This window comes from Ursus arctos, unplaced genomic scaffold (assembly GCF_023065955.2).
Source record: "Ursus arctos isolate Adak ecotype North America unplaced genomic scaffold, UrsArc2.0 scaffold_3, whole genome shotgun sequence".
Taxonomy (NCBI): domain Eukaryota; kingdom Metazoa; phylum Chordata; class Mammalia; order Carnivora; family Ursidae; genus Ursus; species Ursus arctos.
Genome location: NW_026622985.1, coordinates 5,313,109 through 5,334,103, shown reverse-complemented (window position 1 = coordinate 5,334,103; position 20,995 = coordinate 5,313,109). Strand labels below are relative to the sequence as shown.

Below are 20,995 nucleotides of genomic sequence, written 5' to 3'. Positions count from 1 at the left end.
GGCCTGGTACAAGATCAGTTCCCTGCCTCCAAAAGGCCATTCCAAACCCAAGGTCTTGGCAACCACATTCAAAACTAGGAGGCGGCCACCACACCTGAAAACAAAGGAGAACACATACTACCTGACAGCACAGGGCAAAATAATACTGTGTTCCCAAACTTCACTGCCTCTAGACCATCCTGAATGCAAGATCCCGGGACTGTCAAGAACCCAGGATCTCTCCTGCAAAACTCCTCCAGCAAAAGGAAATTAAATGTTTGCTGAAGACCAGCTATCTGCCAGGCACCCTGAAATGAATTAACTTATTTGCCTTTGATATTTAAAATGTGGAGAGCATGAGGCGCCTGGATGGCACAGCGGTTAAGCCTCTGCCTTCGGCTCAGGGCGTGATCCCAGCGTTCTGGGATCGAGCCCCACATCGGGCTCCTCCGCTAGGAGCCTGCTTCTTCCTCTCCCACTCCCCCTGCTTGTGTTCCCTCTCTCGCTGGCTGTTTCTATCTCTGTCGAATAAATAAATAAAATCTTAAAAAATAATAATAATAAATAAATAAATAAAAATAAAAAATAAAATGTGGAGAGCAGGACGCCTGGGGGCTCAGTTGGTTAAGTGTCTGACTTTGGCTCAGGTCATGATCCCAGGGTCCTGGGATGGAGCCCCATGTGGGCTCCTTGCTCGATGGGGAATCTGTTTCTCCATCTCCCTCTGCCCCTGCTCCTGGGCTCGCTCACGCTCTTTCTTTCTCTTAAATAAATATATAAAATCTTTAAAATGCTGAGAACAAAGAAGCAACATGTGTGGGCAAAGTCCTTCCTCTTATCACACATATCTTCATTCATTTGAGCAGGTGGGCCTTTGGTGGAAACCCACTACCCCTCCCTTCTCCCTTCTCAGGAGAACAAAGAACCTGGGACTTGGGACCCAAAGCTCTCTGAGGACAAGTCTTACCCTTCCATCCACTCATGCCTGCTTGACCCCGAACGAGGCCTGTGACCAGGAGGGATCCCACCTCCCCATCTATAGAAGGGAGACTCTCCCTCGCTTGCAGGGTTGTCCTGAGGGTCAAAAGCAAGCCAGGTAAGCCCAGTGCCAGGCAGAGGAAGCAATCCGCCACCAGCCCCCCCTTCTCAAACGGCAGCAGGATGTCTTATGCAAGCAGTTTCTGGAGTCAACTAGAAAATGCAGACACCTCTCCACTATCCAGCATAGCAACCACAACACTAGGCTCCAAGAGCACCGTGACGACCAATACAAGTTTCGGTGTTCTGTAAAAGGTTCTTCTAAATATAACTTACTCTACGAATGTTCACATCTAAGCAGCCTTCCTTAAAGCATTAGTTATAAGAGAGGATTCTAGAGAAACAAAGGACAGCAAGCTGTAAGATGTACACCCCCCCAAGCACACAAAGATTGGCAAAATAGCCACTATCAGTAATTAAATGTAAATAAATTAAATCCTCAAAAGGCAGAGATTGGCAGGATGGAAAAAAATAAAGACACACAATCCAACAATATGCTGTTTCCAGGAGACTCACTTTAGAACAAAAGATACAATCAGGTTCCAAGTGAAAAGACAGAAAAAGATTATTTTGTGTTAACAGTGACAAAAAAGAGAGTTCGGATGGCTATTTCACCATCAGCCAAAATTCACTTTAAGTGAAAATTTTTAGAAAAACAAAGAAGGACATTCTATATTGAAAACAGGGTCAATTCATCAAAAAGATTTAACAACTGGGGCACCTGAGTGGCTCAGTCAGTTGAGCATCTGACTCTTGACCTCAGCTCAGGTCTTGACCTCAGGGTCGTGAGTTCAAGCCCCGCGTTGGGCTCCATGGTGAGCCTGGAGCCTGCTTAACCTGGAATGAACTAAACCAAAAGCCGCCAGAAGGAAGAAAAGGGTAAAGATCAGAGCAACGATGAATAAAACACAGAAGAGAAAAACAACAGAGAAAATCAACAAAACCAAAAGCTTTTTCTTTGAAAAGATCAACAAAATTGACAAACCACTAGCTAGACTGATTAAGAAAAAAGAGAGCGCACTCGAGATTACTATAATCGGAAATGAAAGTGGGCACACTGCAATTTTACAGAAATAAAATGGATTATAAGAGAGAACTATCAACAACTGCATGCCAACAAATGGGATAAGATAGATGAAATGGACAGATTCCTAGAAATGCACCATCTACCCAAACAACATCATGAGGAACTAGAAAGACCTCAAGTAGATCGGGAACGAGTAAGGAGATTAAATCAATAACCAAAGAAAAGCCCTGGATTGGATGGCTTCACTGAAGAATTCTACCAAACATGTGAAGAAGTATTCAAATCAACCCTTCTCAAAAGATTCCAAAAGCTCCAGAGGACACACTTCCCACTCATTCGGTAAAGCCAGCATTTCCCGGACACCAAAGCCAAAGGCACTCCAAGGAAACTAGAGACCAGTACCGCTGATGAACGCTGATGCAAAATCCTCAACAAAACGCAACACTAGTAAACCGAATTCAGTAGTATATTAAAAGGATGACACACCTGACCAGTGGGATTTGTTCGAGGAATTTCAACCTACAAAAACCAATCAAGAGAACACACCACATTCATAGAATGAACGGGAAAAACCGACATAATCATCTCACTTGACGAAGAAAAAGCACTTGACAAAATTCAACACCCTGTCTTGACACAAACACTCAATAAACTAGGAACAGAAGATGTCATGGTCCGTTCAGGCTACTATGACAAAGTGCCACACACTGGGCAGTTTATAAAGAACAGAAATTTATTGCTCACAGTTCCCGAAAGCTAGAAATCCAAGAGCAGCATACCGGCACCATCGAGGGAGGGCTCTGTTCCAGGTCACAGACCTCTCATCATACCTTCACAGGCCAGAAGGAGCTAGAGAGCTCTGTGGGATCTCTTTTACAAAAGCACTAATCCCATTCCTGAGGCCTCCACCCTCATGACCTAATCACCTCCTGAAGGCCCCCACCTACTAGGATTTCAACATATGAACTCTGGGAGGACACCAAACATCCAGACCATAGCCGAAGGAAACTCTAACCATGATAGTTTTTCACATATGAAAAATCCCCAACTAACAGCATACTCAAAGGCAGAAGAGTGAAAGCTTTCCCTCTAAGATCAAGAATAAGTCAAGAAGGGGGCGCCGGGGTGGCTCAGATGGTTGAGCATCTGCCTTCAGCTCAGGTCATGATCTCAGGGTCCTGGGATAGAGCCCTGTGTCGGGCTCCCTGCTCAGTGGGGAGTCTGCTTCTCCTTCTCCCTACGCCCCTCCCCCCAGCTCCTGCACGCTCACTCACTCTCTCAAAAATAAATAAATAAGGGGCGCCTGGGTGGCACAGTGGTTAAGCATCTGCCTTCGGCTCAGGGCGTGATCCTGGTGTTATGGGATCGAGCCCCACATCAGGCTCTTCCGCCATGAGCCTGCTTCTTCCTCTCCCACTCCCCCTGCTTGTGTTCCCTCTCTCACTGGCTGTCTCTATCTCTGTCGAATAAATAAATAAAATCTTTAAAAATAAATAAATAAATAAATAAATAAATAAATAAATAAAATCTTAAAAAAAAAAAAAAAAAGGGTAAGTCAAGGAGGCCTGCTTTCATCACTTCTATTCAACATAGTACTGGAAGCTCTAACCAGAGCAATTAGGCAAGAAAAATAAATACATGGTATCTAAATTGGAAAGAAAAAACTAAAGTTATCTCTATTCCCAGATGATGTGACCTTGTATGCAGGAAACTCTAAAGATTGCAGATACACATAAAACTATTAGAATGAATAAATGAATTCATCAAGGTTATAGGATATAAAATCAACAGCTGTTTTTCTATATAAAATGAACAATCCAAAAATGAAATTTAAGAAAATAATTCCATTTACAGTAGCACCAAGAACAATAATTAGGAAAAAATTTAACAAAAAGTGAAAGAGTTGTAACACTGAAGTCTATAAAATGTTGCTATAAGAATACAAAGAAGACCTCGGGGTGCCTGGGTGACTCAGTCAGTTAAGCATCTGCCTTCAGCTCAGGTCATGATCCTAGGGTCCTGGGATTCAACCGCACCTTGGGCTCCCCGCTCAGTGGGGTGCTTTTCCCTCTCTCTCTCTCTGCTCCTCCCCCCACTCATGCTTTCTCTATTGCTCTCTCTCAAATACATAAATAAAATATTTTTTAAAAAAGAATACAAGGATGACCTAAATAAGACAATATACCTTGTGTTAATGGATTGGAAGACTTACTTGTTACCACTAAGATAAAACGGCCTACAGATACAAAGCTGTTCCCATCAAAATCCCACCAACACTTTTTGCAGAAATATAAAAAGCTGCCTAAAATTTATATGGATTCTCAAGGTACCCCAAAAAGCCAAAACAATACTGAAAAAGAAGATCAAAGTTGGAGAACTCACACTTCTAATATCAAAACTTACTACAAAGCTATGGTAATCAAAACAGTGTCATATGGCCTAAGGACAAACACAAAGACTGATGGATTAGGGTAACGAGCCCAGAAATAAATGCTCGTGTCTATGGTGGGTTGATTTCTACCAAGGGTGCTAAGACCATTCAATGGGGAAGGACAGTCTCTTTAACAAATCACTCTGGGAAGACTGGATATCCACATGCAAAACAAAGAAATGAACCCTCACCTTACATCATGAACAAAAATTAACTCAAAATGGATCGTAGTCCTAAATCCAAAATCTAAAACTATACCACTCTTGGAAGAAAATGGGAAATTTTCACAACTTTGAATGTGGCAATAAGGTCTTGGATAAGACACTGAAAGAAAAGGAAGCAAAAGAATAAAACAGAGACGCTGAACTTAATCAAAATTAAAAACTTTTTGTGCGTCAAAGGACGAGAGAGTGAAAGGATAACCCACAGAAAGGGAAACAGTTGCAAATCATATATCTAATAAGGGATTAATACACAGAATATATAAAGAGCTCCTACAACTCAACAACAAAATGCAAACTGAAACCCTGATGAGACAGCACTTTACACCTATCGGGACAGTTATTATTTGTTTAAAGAATCAGAAAACATCAAGTATTGATGAGGATGGGGAGAAACCGGAATGCTTGTCCACTGCTCGTGGGAACGCAAAATGGTGCAGCCACTATGGAAAACAGTCCGGCAGCTTCTCAGAAACACTAAAAATAGGATTACTATCAGATCCTGCAATTCTACACCTAGGTATGCACCCAAAAAAAATCTGAAAGCAAGGACACAAATGGGTACTTGTATACTGATGTTTGTAAAAGCACTATTCGCAACAGTCACAAGGTAAGAAGAATCCAAATACCCATCAACACTTGAATGGATAAACAAAAGATGGCGTATACATACAGAGTATTATTCGGCCATAAAAAGCAATGATGTACCAACCGCCACCACAACATGGACGAATCTTGAAAACATGATGAGAAATGAAAGAAGCCAGGCCCAAAGCCCACTTACCATAGGAACCCACTAGTAGAACTATCCCCCACAGGGAAATCCAGAGACAGAAAAGAGGTTAGTGGTTGCTGAGGGGTGGTGGGGGTAACGGAATGACAGTAATAACCAAGTTGTTCTAAAATTGAATGGTGGCTCAGGGTGCCTGGGTGACTCAGTCGGTTGAGCGATCAACTGTTGATTTTGGCTCAGGTCAGGATCTCAGGGTCATGGGTTCAAGTGCAGAGCCCATTTGAGATTCTCTCTCTCCATCTCTCTGTCCCTCTCCCTGCTCATGCTAAATAAATAAATAAATAAATAAATAAATAAATAAATAAATAAAATCTAAAAAAAAAAAAAAAAACAAATAAAATAAAATTGGTGCCAGTTGCACATACCTGTGAATACAGTACTGGGCATCATATATATTACATGTATCTACACATACACACACACACTAATTGCACACATCACTTGTACACTTAAAATTTAATTGGGGAAACTGTGGTGTGTGAATTATCTCTCTATAAAGCTGTTTTTTTTTATGAAAGAACTCTATAAAAGACTAGCCCTGTGACGCAATCAGCCCAAAGGGTATCGCGCCCCCCAAATTTGGAACCAGCATAATTTATCCTCCCTTTGGAGTGTCGCACTGAATTTTCTGAAAGTTCTGCCACAGGAAACGAGCTTTATCTACCCCGACATTTCCAAGCACATCTGGCCAAGGAATATTATTAGCTCTGAGGCATCTATTAGCCCTCGGGAAAGCACTAAGCTGTCCACCATCACCACAAGCACGGAGACGCTGGATAAAGGCTGACAAAGGAAGGGCATTCAAAGCCCCATGGGCTCCATCAATGCCCCTGCTGAGCAACACGAGGGGAGGCAGGAAGACAAACATTTCAAAGGGCCCACGATCCCAGGAAAGCTTTAGGTGGTGGAATTTTTCAAAAGGCGGAAGGAAGAAGAGCTGGTGCCCAGAGTACAGGCTGACACACACAACAGAGATTCCCAGGTGAGTAAGAAAGAAGCTGGGGCACTCATGTCCTCTTCCCTAACTGGGAGCGACGACCCTGCCCACCTTCCCCCAGACAGCAGAGCTCAGGATGGCAGAAGGTGGGCGGCCTCCCGGGGACACTGGCGGGAGAGTCTCTCCCCACTGCTTGGGGCCCTAGGGCTTACAAACTCAATGGGACACAAATCCCGCACTCTTAGGATGAAGACAGGTAGGGCTTCCAGACCGTGCAAGATTCCAAAGGCTTCAAACTTTAAGTTTTCTTTCATCAGAAACAAAAGAGAAACCGCCGAATAAAACCCACAGAATCCAAGTAAATGTCAAAGTGGGACTCTGGGCAAATATTTTAATAATGGAATAAAGTATGGATGCATTTAAGAACACCATTTACAGTCACGGAGGGCTAATAGCTGAAAAATTTCTGGCAGAATTCCTAGATTAATAGCGTGAGTAAGAAGAGCTCTCACCAGGTTAAGCAGCCTTTTCAGAGAATTTTAGAGAAGAAACCAGAGATATAATGGAACAAACGTATGATGACCTTAGTCCATGAAGCGTGGCTCCAACCCGCAGCATGCATGGGGCCCCGGGCCGCACCCCAGACTTATTGTGCTGGAATGGGCCTGGTCACAAGATCCTGGGGCAACTCACATGCCCCTTCCAGTTTAAGTACTGTTGTCGGACACGGTTAATCCCAAACCTGGGTCAATACTGACAGCTGTTAGCTCCCTCCAGGAAAACAAGTGAAAAATCCATGGGGACCATTTCTTTATTGTTGAGCCAACCCTCAGCCACACCCCCCTCTGCTCACTGTCCATTCCTCCATGGACATCACTATGCTCAGCAGGAGCGGGATGGCAGCGCACGGAGGGGACACGCTGGCTCCTCCAACACCTGCTGAGTGAATGATTCCCAGGGTCCTTGTGCAAACCCATCCAGCGCACTCCTGAAGCCCTCCTCCCACTTGAGCGTTTGAAAACAGGTGCTGAGAGCTTCCAGCCGTTGGCGGCGAAGGCAAATAACCAGAGCCCAGCTGCCAGCACCATTCTGCAGAGAAGTCAATTGCGATGAGGACTAGGAGAACTGGCGGGGACCTAGAGGTCCCACCCACGCGCTCAGGCCTGCCTTCCTTCCCTGATATCAGACTAGAGCTGGGAGCATCTAGAGCTCAGCTCCCCACGGACCAGGAAGGTTCTAGAGAGTCCTGGATTCCCTGCCCAAAGAGACAGAGGACAAAAGGCAAGGCAGAAGCAAAGGGGTTCAGTACACACCTACTGGCCCCATACATAATAGGCATCACTGCTCCGCGTAATCCTCTAATTCAGCCCCTACCAGCTGGGGAGGAACCAAGCCCACTCCACGTGGGAGGAGGGAAGGGGAATATTTTCCCCAAATCCATCAGAATAAGCCTTCGTGGAAAGGGTTCAGGTACTTTTAGGGTTTGGGATGGGTTAGGACTCTGAGTCATTTTCAACCCCTATGAATTCTATGAACAGGAGCAAATACGGTGCATCCTGTTGATTTTGGATGTGAGGTGTGGCCATGTCAACTGCAGGGTGTGCTTCTGAGGCCCGTGTGGGTGGGGCCGGGTGAGCCCTGGGACTGGGCCAGCGTTTTCAGTCTGATGTAAAACACAGAAACAAGAAGGGCACACCATGGCCTCCTGTCACGTGCTCTGCCGGACCCCCTCCCAGGGTCCACAGGGCTCAGACTGCCCTACCGCCACCCCTCACTCTGCCCTTGACCTTTTGATTAGACAATAATTCTGGCAGGTGGGAGCTGCCAAGTTTCTGAGCCCGGAACACGGCTCCTGAACCAAGCATCCCTTCTCAAGCTGTGGGCCCATAAGAATCACCTGGCTGCTTTACAAAGACGTGGGATTCCAGATCCCAGCTCTGCAAGTCGGTCTCCTGGATAGGGGCAAGGCCTGGGGGAGGTTCAGAGGTCACTAGGTGAAAAACCCTGGTCTCTCCTAGCCATCCCTCCACTGAGGCATTGTCAGGACATCACCTTCCATCTGAAAGGAAGGTACATCCGTTCTGGTCCGTGCAGACTTTCCCAAGGTATTCTTATGGCGTCACGAGTCCACACTCCAAGGGGCTGCCCGGCTTTTGTGGGACCACCAGGGCTGAGCATTAGTGAATTCAGATTGCGGCAAAAAGTCAAAAGAGGCAGGGTCCTCTGAAAAGTTCAGAAACCCAGGTCTGACTGGTGCTCACGCGATGGCTCAAGGAGTGACTAACAGCCAGCAAAATGCAACGACCTAACGCACACTTTCACTCCACCACTCTGGAATCCCGTGGGAATCCTGTGGCCTGCGTTCCATGGCAGTTAACACACGGCCCCCTCCATCCTACAAGGCAGTGAGTCCCATCCCTGTTTCAGGGGGAAGGCAGGGAGTCCCCTAAGTCTGCTGTGCGCTAACACCCCCCACGACCATGCTTCCCATGTGGCTGCCTAGCACTCCAAATCCGGACTAAGTCTTCTTCTGTGGGTCTTTACCAGCTTTATGCTCTCGAGTGCCAGAGAAGAATAAAACTAAGTCCTTCTCCCACACCCACCCCCATCCCCACCCAACACACAGAACTCGCAGGTCCCAGGCTAAAGTGCGGGCATGTGACGCCTGCTCCCCCTACACAGAGGGACAACCCAGCATATGGCACAGGAGCAGAGACAGTGCCTGGTGCCATGGTGACCTCTAACCAGACTCCGAGGCTCAGCACTCCAGGGCCACCACCGGTCAAATCCTGGCTGTCACTCACCACCTTTCACACTTCCAGAGAACCGTGAGGGAAGGCGCCCGCTTCTTCCTTGCTCGGCAGGGAATGAGACGTCCAGCCGCACAGACAGCAGCCTCCCCAGACAATAGCTACTATGTGTGGGCACCTCCAACAAAATCTCTGTCAACAGCCTGGCAGGGACTCCTGCCATCAACGGACAAATGGCAGGTGATCAAAGGGGCAATCACCATGTAGAACAGGTGATCTGATTGTTCTAAGAGCGAGGGCAAGGAAGTCCCACCTGTGTTTGGAGTGATCGGCTAAACTAATTCAAGCGTGTGAAATCTCCCCAACGTCTCACACTTCACCCTACTCGTCAGACAGGTGCGCTCCACGGAGGCGGCGGATTTGGAGAGAAAGGGGCAATGTGACAAGCTGTGTCTATCCCGGGCTTTTCTACCCCACGATATATGTCACTGAGGTATAAAAGAAGTCCAGGCAGGCTTTGGTATCTGTCCTTAGCAGAGAAAAAGGTCCAGTTCCCCCCTGGAAACCCTTATCTGTTAATTTCTCCAGCTGGCTCCCACACCCACTGCCCACCACTTGGCTAAGAGATAGTGGACGGGTTTATCTGGGTACAGTTATTACTTGTTACATATTAAACAATTAACTTAGAAACGGTTACATAACACCATCCGACAGCTGACAGCTAACACCCAGAGGCTACAGGATCCTGGACTCCTGCAGGCCAGCAGGAGACCAGGCTGGGGGCAGCGCTTCTGAGAAGACGCAGCCCCTGGGAGCCCCTGGGCCACCAAAGCGCACAGCGAGAACAGCGAGCTGCTGACCACTGGCGCCTTTACCAATCACCCAGGCCTGGCCCTTCCTGGACAACACGCGGATGAGGACTACGCAGCCACACTGCAGGGCTTGCCCGCAGTGCATCCTCATCCCTGGTGCAGCACTGGTTGTGCCAGGCCCACCACACGGGGTCGCTGCGCACACCGTGGGAGACCAGGCTAGGGCGCCCACTGCACAGCGCTCAGCGTGGGAGACTGTTCTGGGGCGCAGGACGCAACAGCGTGCAGGGTGGGAGAGCCGGCTGGGGCGCAGGACGCACAGCGCGGGGGGGGGGGGGGGGGGGGGCGGAGACCCGGCTGAGGGGCAGGACGCACAGCGCACAGGGTGCGAGACCAGCTGGGGCACAGGCCACACAGCTACGTCCCCACTCGGAAACTTGGGTGCAGAACACCAGATTCTGGTGTCCTAAGCATCCCCAGACACAGCCGTACGTGCTCTAACACGGAGAAGTAGGGAAGCCATCCTGGCAAGGGTGGGATACTGCCCTGCCTCCAAAATGAGAGCCAACCCTACCACTTCACATGCGCCCCAGAAGACCCCATAGCACAGGCCTGGCCCCACAATGCTCAGCTTCAAGGGGATAGCATTCTGAGGAAGGGGGGGGGGGGGAGAAGGATGGCCCAAAAGCCCATATGACCGGGTCACGCCCTAAGGCTTCAGCAAGCCCCTCCACCAGCCAAGCCCTGGTTCTCAGGGCAATCCAAAAGAAACACCCTGCTCCTTCCACTGCCCCGCGGCCTCCCAGACAAGCCACCTCCATTCTGATGGGCAAAGACACACACTGCTCACAGAAACACAACGTCCTCCTTATCCACCTGTGAGACCATGCAGAGCACTGGGCTGGGGGAATCCCAGCCCACCACAAGTCAGACTCGTGAGGGCACATCCACTCTTTTCACCTGCCCGGGGGCCTGGGTGAGCACCAGGGCCGGCCAGTTCTGGTTTTCCAGGATCACTCCCACCCCTCTCCAAAATGTCAGAGCAAGAACAGCAGGAAGGAAGAAGCTACCTCTTGAAACCAGAGGCACAAAGCTAATAGACTGGACACACGGGAGCGTGGGCTGTGCGCTATGAGCGGTGTACGGATGTGCGCATGCGCAAGTGCCCACACGGCCCTGAACCCGCCTGGACATACGTGACTTGCTCGGGACCACGGAGCCAGTCTGTCCGGGAACACGGCAGGAAGAGCTGGAAGCTGGAGAGGGCTGTAAGAACAACCTGGAAGCGGCCCTGACACGGAGCCACCCCACCACACTCACAGCTAGGAAAGGGAGCAGCGAGCGGGGAAGCCCACCGGGGCAGGGCGTTCAGACACGTGCAGCACCACGCGCAGCTCCCAAGAAGGAGCGGCCGGCCACGGGTCCCCTCGCTCCCAGAAGACTCGGCGAAGACACAGCACATACTCACCTGACCAGGAGCGGCTCCAGGCGACCAGGACCACGTGCTCTCAGGATTTTAAAGTCGACCCCATGAAAGTGGACCAAAAGCGGAGCATTCAACCCAAAACGAAGGGCAGCGAGCCTTTCTCAGGGTTCTGGCAGATGGTGAATGGCCTGGGCTTCGCAAGGGGAGGCGAAGCACACACGCCACCGAAGTGTTAAAGCCCATAATGGGCACCCGTCCAGTGGAGATGCTGCAGGGTAAACTGAGGCACAGAAACCAACCCTGAAATTCTAGAAGAAATCAAAGTGCAGATAGATGAACTTGCCTCAGGTCACAGAGCAAGTCACCAGCACAGATGAACCCTGCTTTCCACCCAGATTTGAGGCTCCCCTGCTGCTCTCTGTGGTGACTCCCCAACAGTCAACACCCAGAAGGGGTGCAGGGGTCCCATCCACCCCTGCACTCTGCTCTCAACCCCCACAGTGAACTCCTCCGCCTGCTCTCACAGGCCGTGCAGCCTCCTGGGCAAGAGTGATTCACAGGACAGAAGGGCCCTCCTCTGCCACACCCCCCATAAAAAATACCAGTGCTTGCAGCTAAAGGCGTGTGGGAGAGCAAGAGGTAAAACCGCCAGGCAGCAGATCCTGAAAAGCCAGAGTCTGTGCCAGATGACCCACTGAACACACACTGGGCTGCGCTGGGACCACAGGAAGGGGATCTTGGAAAAGGTATAGAACCGGAAAGCCAGTGGACCAGGGGAAGCTGAATCAAATACGCAAGAGAGCCAGACACTGGCCAGAAAGTGGAGACACAGCCAGACATGCCGCCAGGCCCGCCAAGTGTCAGGAAGGAGAACCACCATTTACCTCTGGCCGCGCAGGAAGGGCAGGGTCCAGACAAGAGCATTAACTCCCGTCAAAGGACCAGCTGAAGCCGCATCCCCCCCACCCCACCCAGCCATCAGCCAGGCGAATGCCCTGCTCTCACCACCAGAACACTGGGCTGCTTTCCAGAAGTAGCAGCGGGTCTCTGAGCCTCTGGGACCACGCTGGGCACAGGTGGGCCGGGGGCAGGTGATGCAGGACTACCGATGTCCCCAGAGCCCACAGTAGCCTGCCTCGTCAGCAATAAAGAGGCTTCTGCACACAGTCTACCCAGCCAAGAAGAAACGTCCTAAGCCGTGGGCACCAAGGCCCCCCACACACAACGGGACAGCCAGACAACGGTCCCCTGAGGCCCACCGTCAGCTCTTCAGGGATGCCTCTGAAAGCAGGCTGTCAGAGAAGGGCCCAGACGTCTAAGCAAAGCCTTGAACCTGAAACACAGAGGCTAAGCAGAGTGCGTCGGACACACCCTGTCAGCCTCACATGTCTCGGCCTCTGTCTGACCACTGCTGGGGCGACCACCAGGGCACAGACCCGGTAGGCCCCGTGGATGAGGAAGGTCAGCCCACGCGGCCTGCACCAGCACTCACCGGCCCGCACCCACGGCCCAGCAGGCAGAGGTGGGCACGAATGGAAGATGAATCCCTCTCCAGCCCGCCCCAGCCCCAGGACTGTGTGGGGACAGTGACAATCTGGAGTCACCCATCACACACCGCCCTCGTTCATGCCTCCCTCCCACCTTCACCTCTGCTTCCCCAGGCTTGGACATCCAAATAAAGCACACCTGTAAGCTCTCACCTGCCACAGGCTCTGCTTTCCGCCTATATCAGGCACAAATGTGTAGAAAAATGTGACAATAATGTAAAAATTTGACAAAGGAACTATATAAGAAAAAAAAAAGAAATTAATATACCCCCCTTAAAATTTAACAAATACCATATCTATGAAAAAAAGATGTTATGCCATTAAAATAAAAATAATCATTCTTGGTGATGATGGAGTGTCGCTGTACGTTCACTGACAGATGCCCCGCTCTGCTGGGGATGCTGAGGGTGGGGGGAGGCCATCCGTGGCAGGGAGGGGCACACAGAAAATCTGTTTTCTGCTCAGTTTTGCAGTAAATCTAAAAACTGCTCTGAAAAACAAAGTCTACTGAAAGAAAAGAATCAGAGAAGTCCTTGGGGATTAAAAATTAAAACAGAAATTTAAAATCCACTAGAAAGTTTTAAAAGTTAGCCTGACATACTGCACAACCTCGAACAACAGAACAGATAGAAAACAGGAAATAGAAGTAATTGGAGAAACAGTCCCAGAGCCTAACAAACAAACAAAAGCCACTCTAGGAAGAGAGAAAGGGAAAGGCACAAGAAAAGAAATTAAAGAATTAAAAAACATGTCCCACACCTGAAGGACCTGGGTTTCCAGCCTGAAGGGACCCTCGCTGTACCCCACACAATAGATGGAGACCCCCCTACAAGGCACTTCTACAAGGGATCTCCAAAGATAAAAAAAAGAAAATCCCAGAAGCTTCTAGACATGGAAAAAAGGGAAAAAAAGAAAAACGGAAAAAAAACCCCACAACACTGAGAAGGTTTCACACCAAGAATCAAGAATCAGATCAGGTTCATTCTCAACCTCATTCTGCCTAAAGACAGCGACATCCTTCAAATTTTTGAGGTTAAACGATCTGCAGTTTAAGACGCTATCCTTGGACAAACGTATCTGAGAGGAGAACAAGGATGTTTGCTGACACACAAGGTCTCAAGAATTGGCAGGTCCCTGTTTTTTGGAAGCTACCATGGAATGTTCTCCATCCCACTGTGGGAAGAAACGAGGAAAGAGTCACGGGATCCTTGAGAAAGGCAAAGAGCGCGGCCAGGTTGATGGGGAAGGAAGATTCCGCGTGGGGCAGGGAGTGCTGAGTAGGTAACTACCCAGCAAATGCAAAAGCACTCCCTGAGCAAGCACAATGTCTGGCGAGACAGGGAACGGGAGCACAGGGCACCTCGCGGCTCAGCCCCCACAGGGTCAGCAGTGCGTGATGGCCCAGCCCGTCCCCGGAGAGACAGGATGTACAAGTGCAGGACAGGGACCGGACGGACAGAGCCGGGACTCCTCACCTTCCAGGCAGAGAAGTCAAAGAAGCACATGAGAAACAGGGGACATCTGCTTAGAAACATGGATAAATCTGTATAGAAAAAACTAAACCTGGTTACTTCTGGGGAGCTGACTGTTCATACACATAGATCATTCTAATTACAAAATCAAACTAAATTTAACAACGGTCTGCCCCGGGTGCTGAGGGATTAGGAAGCCGGGGGACAGTGCAAATGGAGGGACCTTGTATGGTGGCGGGCCAGGAGAGCAGGGGATGGGCCCCTACCTAGGGAGGCTGTCTGTGCCCACCGCAGCCCTACATGCTGCAGGGTGGGGAGAAGAGCCAGGCTTCCGGTGTGGAGACAGTCCAAGTCGGGGGCACAGAGCCCCATCCTGCCTTATCCTTCCTCCAAAGCTCCCACACACCCTGGGGAGACGTAGGCCTCGGTCTCATCTTCACATTTCTCTAGAAACATCCTAGCCGGGTTTCCATGAGTCCCACAGAATTTTGGGGGAGAGGACAGCATCCTAGGAAAAGCAGCCTGAAGGCCCTTGGGGAACACACCCTGGCCTGCGCTGGGCCACAGAGGATCCGGAGCAGGGCTTCCACATCACTCAGTTCAACCCCCCACCTGGTGGCAAGATTTGCAAGCAGGAGCCCAGATTTGGAGCAAGGTATCGTCCTTAAACCAAATGAGCCCTCCTGTCCACGTGAGGCTAGTGTACAAACTTCTGAACTTAGAAGTTCCTCAGTTCGGGGGCGCCTGGGTGGCACAGCGGTTAAGCGTCTGCCCTTGGCTCAGGGCGTGATCCTGGCATTCTGGGATCGAGCCCCACATCAGGCTCTTCCGCCATGAGCCTGCTTCTTCCTCTCCCACTCCCCCTGCTTGTGTTCCCTCTCTCGCTGGCTGTCTCTGTCTCTGTCAAATAAATAAATAAAATCTTTAAAAAAAAAAAAAAGAAGTTCCTCAGTTCGTAGCAGCTTTCCAGTCACTCACTATGAGCTTCCTGACGCATGTGTTCCTAAAATGACCACTATTAGATATGTGATCTGAGAAAAGTTTGTACATCAAGGGGAGTTCTCAACTCACAAATGGTGGGGAGAGGACACTCCCAGGGATGATAGGTAAAAAAATAAATAAATAAGCAAACCAAAGGTCCAGCTCATTAGAGAAGTGAGTGCCTGCAGGGTCTCTGCACCCCGAGAAGCATCTCAAGGGGGATCCAGGCGACTTGTGGTCAGTAGCCCGGGAGGTCCTCACTGGTGGCTCCCACGTGACAAGACAAGAGAAAAGGTACACAGGGGTGTTCAGGCATCCCTCACAGTTCTGTATTCTCAGAGCCCCCCCCCCCCAGGGTGGGGTGGTGCCCGATAGCTCCAGATGGGGCCAGACAGAGCACGGTCACCTTGCAGTTCTATTTGTGGTGACAATGACACCAAAGGGTCCCAGCTGCCAGCCTTGCTTCCAGAGGACAATAAGGATGCAACACTGAGGGCCAGCATGCATGCAGCTCCTCCGATACCAAGTACTTTCGGGGCCCACATTACCAGGCAAGACTGCAGCGCCCGGTGCCTGGGCTCACTGACCCGGCTGGAAAACCCAGCCAGGACTCAGGGAGATGCAGGGCCACCCACCAGCACAGCCCTTGGACGGGGCGCAGAGCCATTTCCCAGGGGCACGGTCAGCCCGTCAGCATCCAGGGCCCTAGCTCATTTCTGTCCCAGCCGGGCTAAGTGACTCTGTAGACTCCAGACACCAACCAATCTTGGGGTCCTGACAACAGACGCCACCTGACCCCGCATGCCTGAGACCAGGGGTCTCCGCCTCTCTTGTTCCTGGTCCAGGGGAACCAGCTGCGGATGCCTTGTTACTCACTATCCTCTGGTTCAAATGCTTTGCCCCCAGGTAACGTCTATGTTCCACCACCCATCTTTACTCTTGGAATCCCAGCTGTGAGGAGCTCCAGCCGACCCTGCTACAGGTAGGTCAGAAAAGGATCCTTACAGAGACTGGTGCTCAAAGCAGGTTATGGTCCGTTCAACAAGGTCTGGCAGAGAACACCCGCCAAGCACCGGCAGGCAAAGGGATGAAAAGCAGAGCTTCTTTCTCGCAGACCTCGTGGATTAATAGAAAACAGGATAATCAGGCACACAAGCTGCTCAAAGACAAGGCTGAGTGTGCACAGAAGTGGGGTGTCCGAGCTCTAGCTAAGCGTCACCACTACACAGAGGGTCACACCACTCCAACAGCCCTTGCCGGTAAACACACCCTTGGCTCCCGTGTTCCCCATGAGCTTATTAGTTACCCTGCTCAGGCCCACCGCACCAGGAAACAGTGGATCCCGGGGTCAAATTGGATCCCGGGGCTGCATGAGCAGCCCTCATGCAAACGTCAGGACAGGCCACTACCCTGCGCAGAGCAGAAACGGAGCAGGATTCCTCCCCAGCACCCATTCCCAAAGGAGGTGCCAAAACACACCATCCACTCTGGCAGCTCCAGCCCAAATCAGTCCTCAAATCAAGGATCTCAACAATCAAGGAAGGTCTCTACAAAGCCTGTGTATAAATTCGATATTGAAAAATAGGAGTAATATTCTAGTTTCCCCAGTGGCATCCAGTGGTGATGAAACAACCTGAGTTCTGGGCAGGCACCCGATTTCCACCTGGACACAGAGCCCCGAGGCTCCTCTCCGTCTCAATGCCATCTCCGCCACGGCACAGGCAAAAACAGAGATCCCCTCAGAGTCGGTGAACCCCAAAAGCAGAAAGTCAGAATCACTCTGGTTTCTGCCTCTGCAATGACCTTCCGTCACGCCAGAACAGGGCTCTCTGGGTTGCCATCTCAAAGGACAGTCACACCATTTCTCTTCCCAACATTAAAGAAGAGCCGTCAGCCCTTCCGGGAGCTTGCGGTTTTATGCTCCCCCTGCTTTCATCTCGTTCCAGTTAACAGGCCCTGTGATCCCCAGGAGCAGGGACAAAAGCCCGTTCCTCGGAGAGGAGTTCAGAAGCTCCTCCAAGCCAACGAGGGCAGCGAAGGCAAAGGTGTCCCCACCAGAGGGAGAGAGAAGGCGGGGGAGCAGATAGCTCGCCAGGAGCGTGCAGCTAAAATATGAACACAGATCAGACTCCCGCCAGGGCCTGAATGGATGAGATGTGCTCCACACCCATTAGCGCGCAGACCTCGTGGGTCACCAGATCCCCAAAGCACCCTGACTGCCAAGCCTCGCCCACCAAGTCGCTCCACTGTCTTAATTCCTTCCATAATTTCCCATAATTTGACAGTTGAGCAAAAACTAAAGACCGGTTAAAGAGAACAAATCTTCACTAGCAGAAAAAGTTTTATTTAAATTTTGAACATGACTGGTTACTTAAATGCTGAGACAAGGCAAGGATTTTCTCCCCACGAGCCCACGCATTTCCATGTTGGCTTAACAGACGGGGATATTGCGCACATGCAAAGACACCAGCTTCCTCCCGGCTGCAAGAACAGACCCCTCAGCTCTGAGTTCTGACCCTGACTCAAAAACATCCTTACCACTCTGTGGGTTTTTCTTCCCCTGCAGAGACGGACAGAATTCCAAGAAAATAGGTTCCTTAAATTAGGCCACCTTCAAAGCATTAGGTTTTATCAGATATACCAACCCAGAATTTCTACAGCTCTTGAGACCAAGCCGAAGGCACAAAAGCTGCTTCTGTTCAAGCAGGAGTTTGGTTTCTATACCTTGTGAAGTCTCAGACCAGCCACCCCACCAAAATCAAAGTTCTGTGCTAGCTCTTAGATTCTGACTTGGGCTCTGTCTAGTCGGGCAGTCACTGTGGGTGTCCTGGGTTCCAATCCTGCCAGCCACCACCAGTAAACCCCTAAACAAGTAGCTGGCACAAACCCACCCTGCTCTGGGTTCCCGGCTCACAAAGGAAAGGCATTCTGCCCACCCCAACACTGCCCCAAAAGTGATACAGACCACAGGCAACAGGGCAACTGGTGACTTCAGGGATGCACAGCTTTTATTAAAACACCGTTTTAATTCCATTAAACAGAACTTGCCATATTGAACTCATGACATCAAAGCTTCCTCCCCAAATAAATGTGGATGTAAGTACAAAAAGTGTACAAATCGATGAAGGCCTGGTGACAGGACAGCAATCTGGAAGATGGGGAGCCCCCAGAGCGGTAACAGAGCCTCCTGCTTCGACAGGTGTGTGGCTGGAAGGAGGAACCTCCTCCGGGCCACTTCTCTCTTTCAGAGGCAGATGGACTCTTGCAGAAGCATGGAACACACAGGACTAAAAGGGAAAAAAATCCAAAGCTTAGGTCCTGGTGACAGCTCCGTCATTTGCTGGCCCTGTGACCCCAGCATGCCAAGTAAGCTCCTGAGCCTCAGTTTCCATACCTGTAAAACAGGGATTAGCGGCCTGTACAGGATGAAAGCAAGGAGGCTTCTAAGGAGTCTCGTACACTGTGAAACACTACAGCAGTCCCCGGAGCTCTGCTTCTCAGTTACAGGAGACACTCGCCGGGTGTGTAACTCTGTCTGTCCTCACATTCCCTCCCTGTAATCTGGGGATTGGCCTGTGTGGCCCTTCTCTTTAAGTGTTCCCAACAAAACTCAAGTATTATGCACAGTAACCCTAGAGTTCAGATTTTTCACAGAAAAAAAAAAGTCATTTAGCATCATTCCTGGAAACACATTTGGTTTCAGGGCTTCTCCTTAATAAAATACCCCCCGAGACACCTCGCCGTGGCCATAAGTCACAACTTGTTCCTTCTCCAGAAACCTAGCTTCTTCCTATTTCTCCTCTTGCAAAGAGAGAGGCGGACGCTGGGTCAACTCTGGCGAAAAATCACCAGCTTTGTGCCATAAACCCCCAGTCAACGCCTGTTGCTGTGCTACCAACATGTGTTCTTAGTAAAACTGAGCGAAACGTTAAATAGAGCACCATTTCTGAACCTCGGGGGCTGCAAACGGCTGAATCAGCATTTTCGGAAACAAAGTGTTCTGGGCCTGGCCTTGTAAACAGCAGCACAGAGAAAGTTGTGCAATAATGCATATTTACTCACCAGCGCTACTTGTTTGGGCTTTTTCTTTGCATCTCTTGAATGAAAGTGACTACGACGTTTGCAAGAAAGCCTTCTTTCCGATGTGTCGCTGAGATCCACGACCGGGTCAAAGTCACCTGTGGCTCCCCTACGCTACCCACCGTTTCGGTCAGAGCAAATGACAAAAAGTCGGCGTTTCTTCCAATCCCAAGAAAAGATGAACACAATCAAAAGTCGAGAACACCCCTAATTTCCATAACGCACATGCTCGAGGGCAGTGGCAAAGCAGGCTTTTGGAGAGGCGACCAGCGAAGGCGGAGAGTTGCATCAGAAATTTCCTTCTGCGAACGGTCTGGCTCTTATCACATTTCCACGGCTGGCGGGCGGCTGATCCGCGAGCCCACAACTTGGTGTTAGGCCCCGGCGGCGGGTAACGGGGCCACGAAGAGAACCAAAAAAAAAAAAAAAGATTCCACGGCCGGGCCACGCTCCGGCTGGGGGAGAGCCCGGCCTCACCGCCCCAGTCGCCGGGCGCGGGCGCACCCAGGGCTGCAGGGGCGCCTGCAGCCCACCCTCCGGGCGGCCTCGACCCCGAGGGCCCGGCGCACGCAGCCTCCCGGCCCAGTCCCAGCCCGCGGGCGGCCGGCGTCGGACGGGAGGGCTCGGGAAGGCGCCGCCCGGCCCCTTGGCTGCCGGGCCGGGAGCGCCTTGCTAGCCCCCCGCCGCCGGCTCCCCGCTACCAGCCGCCGGCTCCCCGCCGAGCGCCGCAGCCCCCGGCCCGGAGGCGACGCCCTTCCGCCCGCCGCGCCCCCGCGGCGCCCGGCGTCCCCGGCCGGCCGGCCCGCGCGCAGACAATGACGGCGCGGGGACCGCCCGCCTCCCGGCCCGGCTGCGCCGACCACAAAGTAACTTGCCGCCGCGCTCCCCGCCCAACTCCGTACCTGCCGCGGCGCCGCTCCCGGCCGCCTCCGCGTGGCCGCCGGCGACCCTCGGCGCGGCCGGGGCGGGCGAGGGCGGCGCGCAGGGCGGTCCCGGCCCCCGCGCGCCGCCGCCCAGGGGCTGCGCGCAAACTTTGGGCTTCGCGCGGGTCTCCGCGGCCTCCCAGCCGAGCCCGCCGCCGGCGCGCCACTCGCGTCCCTTCCTGCCTCCTCCCGGCCTCCCCACCCCCTCGCTGGGCTTTAAACTCTCCCGGCCCCGCCCGCCGCCGCCCGCCTCCGCCCGCCTCCGCCGCCTCCGCCTCCTCCCCCGGCAGCTTTTCCTGCTCCTCCTCCCGCCGCCGCCGCCGCTGCCGCCGCCACCGCCACAGCCCGGACCGCTCGGCGGCCGCCAGCGCGGGCGGAGCCGCGGCCTGGGTTGCAGGGCGGGGCGGGGGGGGGGGGGGGCGCCGGGGGCCGAACCAGCGGGGAGGCGCCGCTGCGCTGCGGCACCGGGATCCCGCGTCCTGCCCCACCCCCCTGGCACGCCCGGTACCCCCAGACGAGGGGTCCCGGCCGCCCAAGCTGGGGCGCCAGCAAAGGACACGTCGGACCTGTCCCGAAAG

The 20,995-nt window shown here is 51.7% G+C and overlaps 1 protein-coding gene across 3 annotated transcripts in view; it reads right to left on the bottom strand.

Moving 5' to 3' along the window:
• GRB10 (growth factor receptor bound protein 10) overlaps positions 1 to 20,490 on the bottom strand; it is a 179,232-nt gene extending 158,742 nt beyond the window's left edge. For 2 of the 3 annotated variants that reach the window (XM_048213051.2, XM_048213052.2), the window contains exon 1: positions 20,397 to 20,490. The gene's annotated coding sequence lies outside the window, so the exon portion shown is untranslated. Of the gene's footprint in view, positions 1 to 19,476; positions 19,906 to 20,396 lie in introns of those variants that run through there. The other variant, XM_026501705.4, reaches the window with a different exon arrangement.
• Between the last annotated feature and the right edge of the window lie 505 nt (positions 20,491 to 20,995).